Source organism: Anser anser (genome assembly GCF_964211835.1).
Source record: "Anser anser genome assembly, chromosome: 1".
Taxonomy (NCBI): Eukaryota; Metazoa; Chordata; class Aves; order Anseriformes; family Anatidae; genus Anser; species Anser anser.
In genome coordinates this window covers 137,644,213-137,655,208 of record NC_139720.1, presented here as the reverse complement: position 1 = coordinate 137,655,208, position 10,996 = coordinate 137,644,213, and the positions used below count along the sequence as shown (strand labels likewise).

Genomic DNA, 10,996 nt, shown 5'->3' with positions numbered 1-10,996 from the left:
GGTTGTGTCACCTCTCTGACCAAACAACCTGAAAATACATAATTATGTATGAAAAGAATTCAAATTAAGAAAATGCTAATATTAAGTGGTATTGAATGACATTAGAAAGCTCACCAACATTACTGAACAGATTAAATTAGCTTTTTTCCACAACATTAAGTCTGTCACGGAATGCAGCTCACTGTACATGCATTTCTCTATCTTTTATTCAAATTAGCTCAGGGCTTTTCCTTGCGTTGTGGCTTTATCCTAATTGAGAATTATGATGGAGTAGTCAGTTGTTGCCCAGGTAACATCACTCACAGTTCCGAACCCCACCAGGCAATCAAAATATACACTGAATAAATAATGCAGTATCTGCCACATGAATGACTGGTTCTATCATGCACAGAAATATTTTAATATTTTATTTTCCCCTCATCAGTCAAGAGATACTCTTTTGAGCTACAGATACCTGTGGTTTTGTGGTTAGAGCTATATTTCATCATGATCTACTGCGTATAATACATCCATAGGCCATGAAAAGAGAACTTTTCAGATACATGCAGGCTGAAATCTGCAACAAGCTGCAGAGGTGCAAAGACTAACTGCTGTGTATCATCTACAGCACAAACCCAGGTTCAGCATACCTTCTTGAAACAAGGACATGTCACACCATGGCACTGCAGTATCTTCCAATTCAAGCATTTTAAGAGTGTTTAGAAATAGTTGTTAGCATTTAAATGGAAAACTGTTTTTACTACATCTGTGTTTACCTCTAGACCTCCACCTTCAAGATTTGCAGAGAAAAGTAGTTTTGTTCACTGAAATAAGCCTACATAACCAAGCCACCTCTTACTTACATGTTTCTCCTTTGCTGGCCTTGCTTTTTTCCTGTTCTGAATTACATTTCCTCTTAAGCCAGGAAATACTACACAATTTCCCTTATAATTTTGTGCAATATTAGTACCATTAAGGAAACAGGTTCGCTGGCAAAAGAAACCTGGAACATTTCTGTTTCCAGACATTTTATGCAAAATACCACCTTCCATCCCATGAAAATAGGAAAGCTGGAATATCACAGTTTGCCTTACATCTTCTCCAGATGGATCTCCTCCACATTTCTTTTCCATCTATACTGGTGGGGGTTCTTTCAAAAGAGTTATTTTAAATATCATACAAGTCACATCATAGCTGAACTACAAATCCTGCATCTCCAGCATACTGGTATTTCTTTCATAATATACAGTTCAAGCTCTCACTACTATTTTATGGCACTATTATGATGGTTTTAGATGGCAAATAATAACTAGACAAAAAGCTCTATTATACATTTTCATTCTTTTGTAAATTTTCACTTCCAGAAGGTGATCTACTTCTTGTAACTGGTCTTGGAACTGAGTTTCTATGACTAAGCTCAGGTGAGAAGTAGCCTGCATTATCAGACATATCTACAAAGTACAAACTAACTCAATATCACATATATCAACAGTCCTGCAGTGACATATGCAGAGCTTCATACTCTGTGTTGAAGTCAATAACTACAAGTATATTTAGTAGGCGGTATATAGATGAGAGGAGACAAATAGAGAGGCAATAAATAGACAAGAATAAAAATTCCTGTTTTGCTCCATTTCTCAGTGGAATACTTTTGACTCCCTGAAGTTTCGCAAAGTGTTCAGTGAAGCCTCTATAACACTTATAATTTTTTATTTTTTTTTTTTTAAGATATAACTGCACCTCCTGGATATAGCCAAAACAGAAAGAAACCAATAAAAAACTCTACAAATAAAATAGAAGTAAAAGATAATTCACAAAAGCTTTTGGAGCAAAGCCTCCTGCTGAAAGAAATGGGACAGAGAACGGAGAAACATTTAACATGTTTCTGCAGGTTTCCAATAGTCTGTTGGGCATTCAAGATGTTTTCCCACTCCATCTTGTCAGTCAGTCAGTCATGTAAGACTGAGGACGAGGATTTCTACCAACTGGAAGCAGCACAACAAAGAACTAGCAGGAACTTAACTGATAACAACAACAAATGAGATTAAAGGAGCTGAACAATTGAATCAAGTGCTTCCTTTGGAATTATAACTGGGATAGAAGAGCTGCTGTGGAGACAAGAGGAAAACAGAAGGTTTCTGTTCTGAACTAGCAAGGACAGAAAAATCAAGAGTGCTCTGAGACTAGTATCCTATTTAGGAAATACCACAACGAGCCTATGGAGCATGGTTTCATCAAAAGAAAAAGCCAACGTTAATCGTTGCATGGCATTTCCTTTAGGAAGGCAGAATAAAACTACCTTTGCACTAGGGAGAAAGGTATTAGTATCTTCAGTGAGAATGGCATATATTGATATCCCCCTTGCAGTGTCCTTTGGAAAGTTCAAAGGACAAAATGTCTCTAGGAAGCTGAAAGTGTGGAGCAGGAAGTGGCAAGATGAACTAACAGTTACACAGAAGTAGCTCGAGAAAGTCTCCACAGGGAAGTGCTGTATGGGGTGTTTAATGAAAGGCTGGACATGGTGCTTAGGGACATGGTTTAGTGGGTGATATTGGGGGTAGGGGGACGTTTGGACCAGATGATCTTGGAGGGCTTTTCCAACCTTAATGATTCTACGATTCTGTGACTGCACCACTCAGAATCCACAGGCTGTCAGAAAGGACACAGTTCAGTAACTATAAAGCAGAAAAATGTACATAGCTTTGAACTGAAATAATGACGCTGGAGTTGTTTTTATTGGCACTAAAAATTCTTTGGGTTTATAGTTATGTTTGCACAGCAATTCTGCATCTTCCAGAACCTCTGAGATGGATTCTGTACCACTGCTGCATAATCAATAATTCTTTAAAGATGCAGTAGGAAAGGGACTAAAACACATACAAGAATCACCACCATTTTATCTGCAACTAATATTTTGAGAAAACAGAAGTGAGATAAAGTACAGGATAGGAGTAAGTGATATTCTGAAGTATTACCTTTAAGCTTTAAGTGCATGCCCCAATAACCTGAGGTAAAATCATTCAACTATCAAGGTATTATTGATCTTGAGTAGGCATACTAATGTTTCATCAGGACACCTAAATTATACTTTGCCTTCAAATTATACTGCTTTTGCAAAACATATGTTGTAGTAAAAAAAAAAGCATACTCTCATTATGGTTTCATTAATGCCAGTGGTAATTTTGGCACTGCTACAGCACATCACTAAAAGGATTTAGTTAAATAGTACAGCACAACCAGTAAAGAAAACTCACTTGGACAGGAAAAAGAAAAATATTCCTAAGAAAATATTCCAGGGAGGCAAATACAAGATTTTAATTTGCTTTTAAGTTGTCTCTGTAGATAATACAGTATACTGTGCATGCACTCCTCTACTCAAAGTTTACTCCTATGCGAGCTTGTCATTCTTATTCTTTTGTTGAAATTTGAATCTCTATTCTGTCATTCACATTCAATCAGTCTACTTGCATTGACTTTATGAAGAGAAAAGTACCATTCAAGCAATTTGGACACCGAATACATCATTTTAAAAAGAAGAGTTCAGACTTCCTGAATTAATTTCTCCTTTCATCTTCATACAAGACTGCTATTGTCATACGTATAGTGTATTCAAGGACAAAGTCATCACTAATCTATACATTGGGAATACTTGATATTATTTATTAATTGAATCATTTAGTACTGTAAGAGGAATAATGCTCACATAGGCCATCCTTTTGATCCACAAACAATTTTCAGGCTCCAATGAGCCTTGAATTTTCAGGCTCCAATGTACTACTAGAATGAGAGAAGGAAAGAAAGAAGCTAGAGGCATTTGAAGAACATGACAGCTCAGAGAAGCAATCTGCAGATCATCTACATGACACAGCTAGAATAAGTCCAGGAGTGCTCACCCAGCTGCAGTCTAAGGGATCTGCCATGCAGCCAGCTGCTGCTGCTATCTGACATCTGGGATCCTTAACTGTCATTGCAAAGCAAAAAAAAAAACTACTAATAATAAATCAGCTCTGTCTCCCCCACTAAAAGTAATATTTCTAAATAAATTTTGTTGCAGGCACAAATGAAAATGGAGTCTCTGTGCAGTGCATGAACACTGCACAAATGCAAGGTGAAATAAGCCCTCGCAAGTGACTGTAAAGCAATAAAACTATTCGAGAAATATCAGTGTCGCTAAAAGCAATATGGGATGCCCATATCTGACCAGCAGTTTTGCTACTCAGTGCTCCACTTGCAAAGATTGCCATGGCTAATTCACACCAGAGGGGTAAGCACACCTCATTTTCAAGGCTGAGCCAATGCTCTCAAGTCTGAGAATCCAGTTCTCCACTGACAGAAGATCTGAGTCTGGTTTTCCCTGCCCACCTACCAGTATTTACAGTGTGCGGACAGCGCTGCAAGCAGAGAAGTGACCTGCCTAAGAACACTGGGTACATTATCAGCAGAGCTGGGGAGGGTGAAGCCTGCCCGCTGCCTGGCCAAGGGAGTGCTCCTTGCACAAAAGCCCCCATCCTCCCACCACACGCAGCACCAGGTGTTCGGCTTCATCTCAGTAAGGCCAACTCTTGGTTTCAGTGTCTTACAAACCTCTGTGAAATACAATAAAACAGGCAGCCAGGACTTCCAGATTACTGCACAGAGCTGCTGACAGGTCCGCTTTGTCAGGCTTGTGCACCTCATCAAAGGTTACTCCACACGTCTCAATAACTGCTCATCCTCGTGTGACCCCCTCGCCCTCTCATGACTGAGAGCATTTCAGATAAGAGTGATTCAGATATGTCTGACAGAAACTCCCCAAAGCTTCACTAACTGTAATTTTATAGAAGCAAATTTGCTGCTCCTCCGAGCTGGATCAGCAATGTGTTCCCGTGGTCACCCCGCAGTGGTGACGGAGCTTTGAACTGCTGCAGTCACTCACCGAAAGAGAGACTTTGCTGGGAAAGATCAGGGATGGAGAAAAATAATTCTGTGCCCCTGCATGCGTCTCTGTGGCAGTTTCTATATTCACATTTTGGGGTAACTAACTTTGGGCCAGATTTTGTCACTCCCATTCAGAGCAAATAGCATCTCACTGAATGCCTAGTCCCTGGGGAGTACATTGAGGCAACCTGGATCATGCTGAAGAGCTCTTCCCAGTGCGAGGGATTTGTTTTTCTGTCTGGCTTCAAAATGGCTTCAGCTGCACTATCCACAGATGAAGGCAATGCTCATGGTGCTAGCAGACTGTGGCCTTTGCATGGGAAGGAACATTTCTGAAAAGGGTCCCCTGCTTGCAGAAGGGAGCATCCGCGTGAAACGGGGAGCAAGAACAGCGAAGCATGTCCGCATCGTACTAAGCCTGCTCATGCATGTCTCACCAGTCAGTACACACATACAGTCCCTCTGGAACAGGAAAAACTGACATTTTTGGGGATGAAAACTCAGGCTTTGTGATTGTCATCAGACAACTCAATGTGTTACACCAGCCTGGAAGTTACATTTCTGGAAATCCCAGAACTGACTGCTGTATCCAGTGTATAGAGATGTTGATACTGAGCATATGCACTAGGAGCATGTTTCTGAATTCAGCCTTGGTCCTGGGACCATGACCAAGGCCCCGACAGTCTTTCACTGAGGTCAGGACTTCTTCCTGAAGCAGTAAGGAAAGTCTCACTACAAACACACGCAACTGATGTGTAAGTTACGACTAGACAAATTTGTAGACAATAGGTAGGCCAATAGAGCAACCACAGAATTAACTCTCATTTTTTGCCTTTCCTCTTCAGTTTACCTACAAGTACTTCTCCCCAGCCCCCTGCAGAACAGTACCTCGCTGAAGCATATTTGACATTACTAGAGCACTGTCTGTGAGCCCAAAGATTTTACTGTGCCTATAGCTTAAACAAAAATACACACACAGAGGAACTGAAAAGGGCAAAGAATCAGTTGCTCATGCCTGGCCTTGAAATAACAATCTAGCCTAAAACTTCAGAGCTTCAGTGCAGTTCCTGACTCCTGATCACGTATCCTGGCACATTCACCTGACCAACACCACAAAGAAAAGAGATGGTGCTTCATTGGCTTACTTCAGGAGTGCCACAGGGAGCTAAGAGACATCACGAGATAAAAAGAAAAATAAAAAATTAAGAGCATAATTCCATTACCTTCAGAAAAAAAAAAGAAAAAGAAAGCATTACCCGCAGATTTGTTCCTGTTATAGAGATTTAAATTTAGCAAAGCTATAGAAAAAAAAATCTGATGGGTTCTTATCTAAACCATTTATTCCATAAATTGAAAAATCTGATTTCATGCCCTTTACAGTTGCTTTCAATGTTGAAAGCCTTCCCCCTCACTGCCCTGAAATAAACTAGAAACTCAAAAAGAAAAAGATCTAACATCACAAACAATTAAGCCTGCCCTTCTGTGCATTTGGTGAATAATACTTGCACTCTGGATGATCCAACAGTGTTGCCACCAGAGGAACCTCCTATCTCTTCCTGTGAATGACAGCTGTGTTCAGGCTCTCATCCTGACGGACAGGTCCAAGTCCCTACAAATTTCACCCTGGCCTTGAGGAAAAAAAAGTGGATGAGGACTGGCATATAACACAAAGAAAATGTAGAACTGGAAAACTCTTTGGGTTTGGGGTAGGAAAATATTTGCCTGGTTGTTTTGTTTGGGTTTTGGGGGAGGGAGGGAGGGCAGGAGGTGCTGGTTAACAGAACCTTGAACCAGATTGTGACCTTTCTCTTGCAGAGCATCAGACACTCCAGCACAATGGACTAAATGGATCAAAATACAGGATCAATGCCTTAAAAAGCATAAGAAGAGGGAGCTCAACAAATTTCTATTACAGTTACCCATGGCAAATGGCTTTGCTGGACTGAGGCCAGCTACCATAACATACCTATCTCTCAAGCTTGTCTAGTAGTGGTAGGTGTATTGTTTGTTAAATTACTCTTTCCCTTATCTCAAGTAAAAAGAAAATATATATATAAATGGTCTTTTATTACAAACAGACACAAATTGCTGTGCAGCAGGTTAAAATACTTCAATATATATATTCCTGCAAGCCTTTAAATTGTTGTTTCACTAATTCCAACAAACACCTGTCTTCTCTTTAAAGGAATGAATTATGTATGGCACCAAAGAAAAAGAAAGAAAACAGGAGTGATCTCAGCTACAGCTGCCTAAATGTTAGTAACTTATGCTGACCTCCTCAAAGCAGGAGATGGAGAAAACTGCCGTTTAGATGTTCTGGTCTCTTCTCTCTCTAGGAAAGGTGTTTGGGTGAAGAGCTTAGAGTACCCAACCAGCCTTACAATAGCTAAATCTGGAGCAGTAAGTGAGGCAGCGTTAAGGAGAAGAGTGGACGAGATGCTTTGTACAAACCTATAGAGTATATAACTTCCTCTACAACCATCAACCATCTTTCAAGTTCTAGAAATTTTCTTCCACTCTCACAACACTGATTTTTCCCCCTTGAGCACCAACTTAAATTTCAGAAAATTAAGGCTCTCAATATCTTATAAAACATACTTTAACAGTATTTTATCCTACTCTCCTTCCAATGGAATAATTAAAAAATGCCCGTGTCCTTAATGGGCTAGACTTGATGACCCCTTCCAACCCAAGTAATTCTGTAGGCACATGCTCTAGATTTCCCTAATTATCTAGAGCTTCTAGATTTCCTCACTGCAAAAACCAAGACAACCGTCAGCATTGATATGTGCCTTACTACAGCAGAGTGCATTTGCCACCAGTTGGATGTACCTTCTAGGTCAATTACTTTAGACACAGCCCTTCAAAAAAAAAAAAAAGGAAAAGATATTATTTCTCAAACAAAGTCACGACATGGGCAGATACTACATAACAGACCTTACCAGGGAGTCTAATACATTCTAAATATTTCTAAATAGTTCCAAGGCTCTTTGATCTGGGGCATAAAAGCACAATTCAATTCAAAAATTGAAGTTAAGCACATTTCATTTTATGGCACATGTCAGTTGGCAATACTTTTCAGTAGTGGTTACAAATAGACACTTAATAAGGCACGTGATAGATTCTAAGTTGCATCAGACATAGTTTTACGGCTTCTTTTCTCTTCCTGGAAAGGTCTGCTGTCTACCTTATCTTACACCTCATTGGTTTCAACTCTTCTGAATAAGAAAAAAAAATAATGGTTAAATGCCCTTAAAATCTATCAGTTTCCTTATACTGTACATAAGAGTTGCAAGAAAGCAGAAAAAACACCCATGCAACAAAAACCATCTCAAATCATGCATTAATTATGAACCTATTTCACTAACCCAACTGCATTTTTCCCCACTCTTGTGGGTGCCCATATTTTCCATCATAAAACTGTACCTGTTGGTCTCTTTTGCCATTTGTCTCCGCGACATTTAATGTTCTGTCATGGCTTATCCCCATTCATTAGGTATTGTTGAGAGGGAAAGTAGCAAAACTGTAGCTAAATCCCCACTTGTGTTATTCCATATTTTAACATTTCACTTCTTATGTATGTCTGATCTACTACTGCATAGTTTGAAAGGCCCTACTTAGAAATTACATTATTGTTAAAAATAATACCATTACTTAGGTAAGCATCTGTACTTCTCCCTCTGTGTGTGGTGCTGGAGGGAGTATATCTAAGAATACAGAAGCTCTAATGCATGTTAAAGGACTTTATTTCCTGTTTCCTCCAGACTACTTCCCTTCATAGCCTTTTCACAAACGTGAGGGAAACAAGGCAGAGAAGAATATATGCTTTTTTGCAACATGGGCTCTGTGTAGAAATGTTTCTACCTTTCTCCTGAAGCTGCACTACAAATAAATGGGTATTGTTCAAGCATGGCAAAGACAATTAATATGCTGCAACATCTTAGGCAGGAGAGCTATATCCTACAGGTGGATCAAGGAATCCAGGTGTTTGGAAAGCTGTCCCCTGCCTCCTCCAAGGTTTCCAAAACCACACATACTTTTGGAGCTTTTTCAAACCACTGTGTTAAAACACCTGGGCGCTCTCAGCTCCTTCTGCTAGATATTGCCACGGGGAAGTATTACATATTCCTTATACGTGCCTTGATATAATTCACAGAAAATAAGTGATCAGCGACAATGTGAGAGCCAGGCTCTCTCAATTAAGATCGTATCAGCTCAGAAACAAGTCATTTTTTCTCTTTTATCCCTGCCAATTCTTAATTAAAAGAGGTAAGTAAATACATAAGACTGCTGGAATCAAATTTGGAAGGGCTGAAATTCCCAAAGATGAGCTGTTATTGACATGTTACTGAAGAAACAAAATATTATTTTTGAATCTTTATTTTTCAGCTTACATAAGAAAATATTAATTCCTAGCCAAAATAAGTCTTGATTTACAGTTCTGCCTGAATCACTTAGCAAAGTAAAGCTTTTCGATGTACATTGTAATAATAAATAGTATGTTTTTTAAACATCCAAAGCACAAAGCATACTCATGATTTCAGCAGCTGAAAGGGCTGCAATTAAAAAGTTCAACCTTTGCTCATCTTCAGAAACAGTTCTTTTATTTCATCCACTCTTCTCCTCCCCTTTCTGAGACTTCCACAAAATGCACCAGGACACTGAATTGACCTTTAATCAACAATTTAAATCGCTCTTGAGACTCAATATGGAGATTCAATACAAACTGCTATTTGTTTATCATACTAAAAAGGTGAAGGATCTATGCATATACAGTTAACGTGTCCTACACAGAGAGCAGCACTCCAGCTGCAGTTGACATCCTAGTTGTCCTTCAGCTGTTGCTAGCTCTTCCACTATTACTACTTCTCAGTGCTTCAGATCATTTCTCAAAACTCACCCTTGTGAGATAAAAATCACGTCTCATGAAAGAGCAAATCATAAACGTTTAGTGCATTTATCTAGCACTGCATGTTTACCCTAGCATCTGCATCCCTCTCAGTTCAATATATCTGGGTTAAAGACACAGGTAACAGTATTCACAAAGAGTTTATAAAGAGTTTCAGATGTTTTCGCTGGCAGCCCATGTTTCCTGACTATTCTTACTCCAAATAAAAAAGGGAAAAAAAAAAACAAAAAACAAAAAACTAATTTATCTATCTACCTATATATATATATATATTTTTTTTTTTTTTACATATTTACTTACTACATTCACTTAAAATTAGCTTCACTTTCCAGAAAAGGTTAATCAGACAACACGATATTCCCATTCTCTGTCATGCAATGATGCCTACTTGCTCTGTATCTAACCACATACTTTTCACAGAATCGTCTAGGTTGGAAGAGACCTCCAAGATCACCGAGTCCAACCTCTGACCTAACACTAACAAGACCTCCACTAAACCATATCACTAAGCTCTACATCTAAACGTCTTTTAAAGACCTCCACGGATGGCGACTCAACCACTCCCCTGGGCAGTCTATTCCAATGCCTAACAACCCTTTCAGTAAAGAAGTTCTTCCTAACATCCAACCTAAACCTCCCCTGGCGCAACTTTAGCCCATTCCCCCTCGTCCTGTCACCAGGCACGTGGGAGAACAGACCAACCCCCACCTCTCTACAGCCTCCTTTAAGGTAACTGTAGAGAGCGATGAGGTCGCCCCTGAGCCTCCTCTTCTCCAGGCTGAACAAGCCCAGCTCCCTCAGCCGCTCCTCGTAAGACTTGTTCTCCAGACCCCTCACCAGCTTCATTGCCCTTCTCTGGACTCTCTCGAGCACCTCCATGTCCTTCTCGTAGCGAGGGGCCCAAAACTGAACACAGTACTCGAGGTGCGGCCTCACCAGAGCCGAGTACAGGGGGACAATCACCTCCCTAGACCTGCTGGCCACACTGCTTCTTATACAGGCCAGGATGCTGTTGGCCTTCTTGGCCACCTGAGCACACTGCTGGCTCATGTTCAGCTGCCTATCAACCAGTACTCTCAGGTCCTTCTCTGCCAGGCAGCTTTCTAACCACTCATCTCCCAGCCTGTAGCTCTGCTTGGGGTTGTTGTGCCCCAGGTGCAGGACCCAGCACTTGGCCTTGTTGAACTTCAT

At 40.1% G+C, this 10,996-nt stretch overlaps 1 protein-coding gene and 1 long non-coding RNA gene across 2 annotated transcripts in view; both read right to left on the bottom strand.

Annotated features, from left to right (window-relative positions):
* The window catches only part of ZBED1 (zinc finger BED-type containing 1), a 211,829-nt gene that overhangs the window by 91,980 nt on the left and 108,853 nt on the right, over positions 1-10,996 (bottom strand). The window lies entirely within an intron of this gene.
* Positions 1-10,996, bottom strand: part of LOC310883106 — a 39,020-nt gene that overhangs the window by 11,903 nt on the left and 16,121 nt on the right. The window lies entirely within an intron of this gene.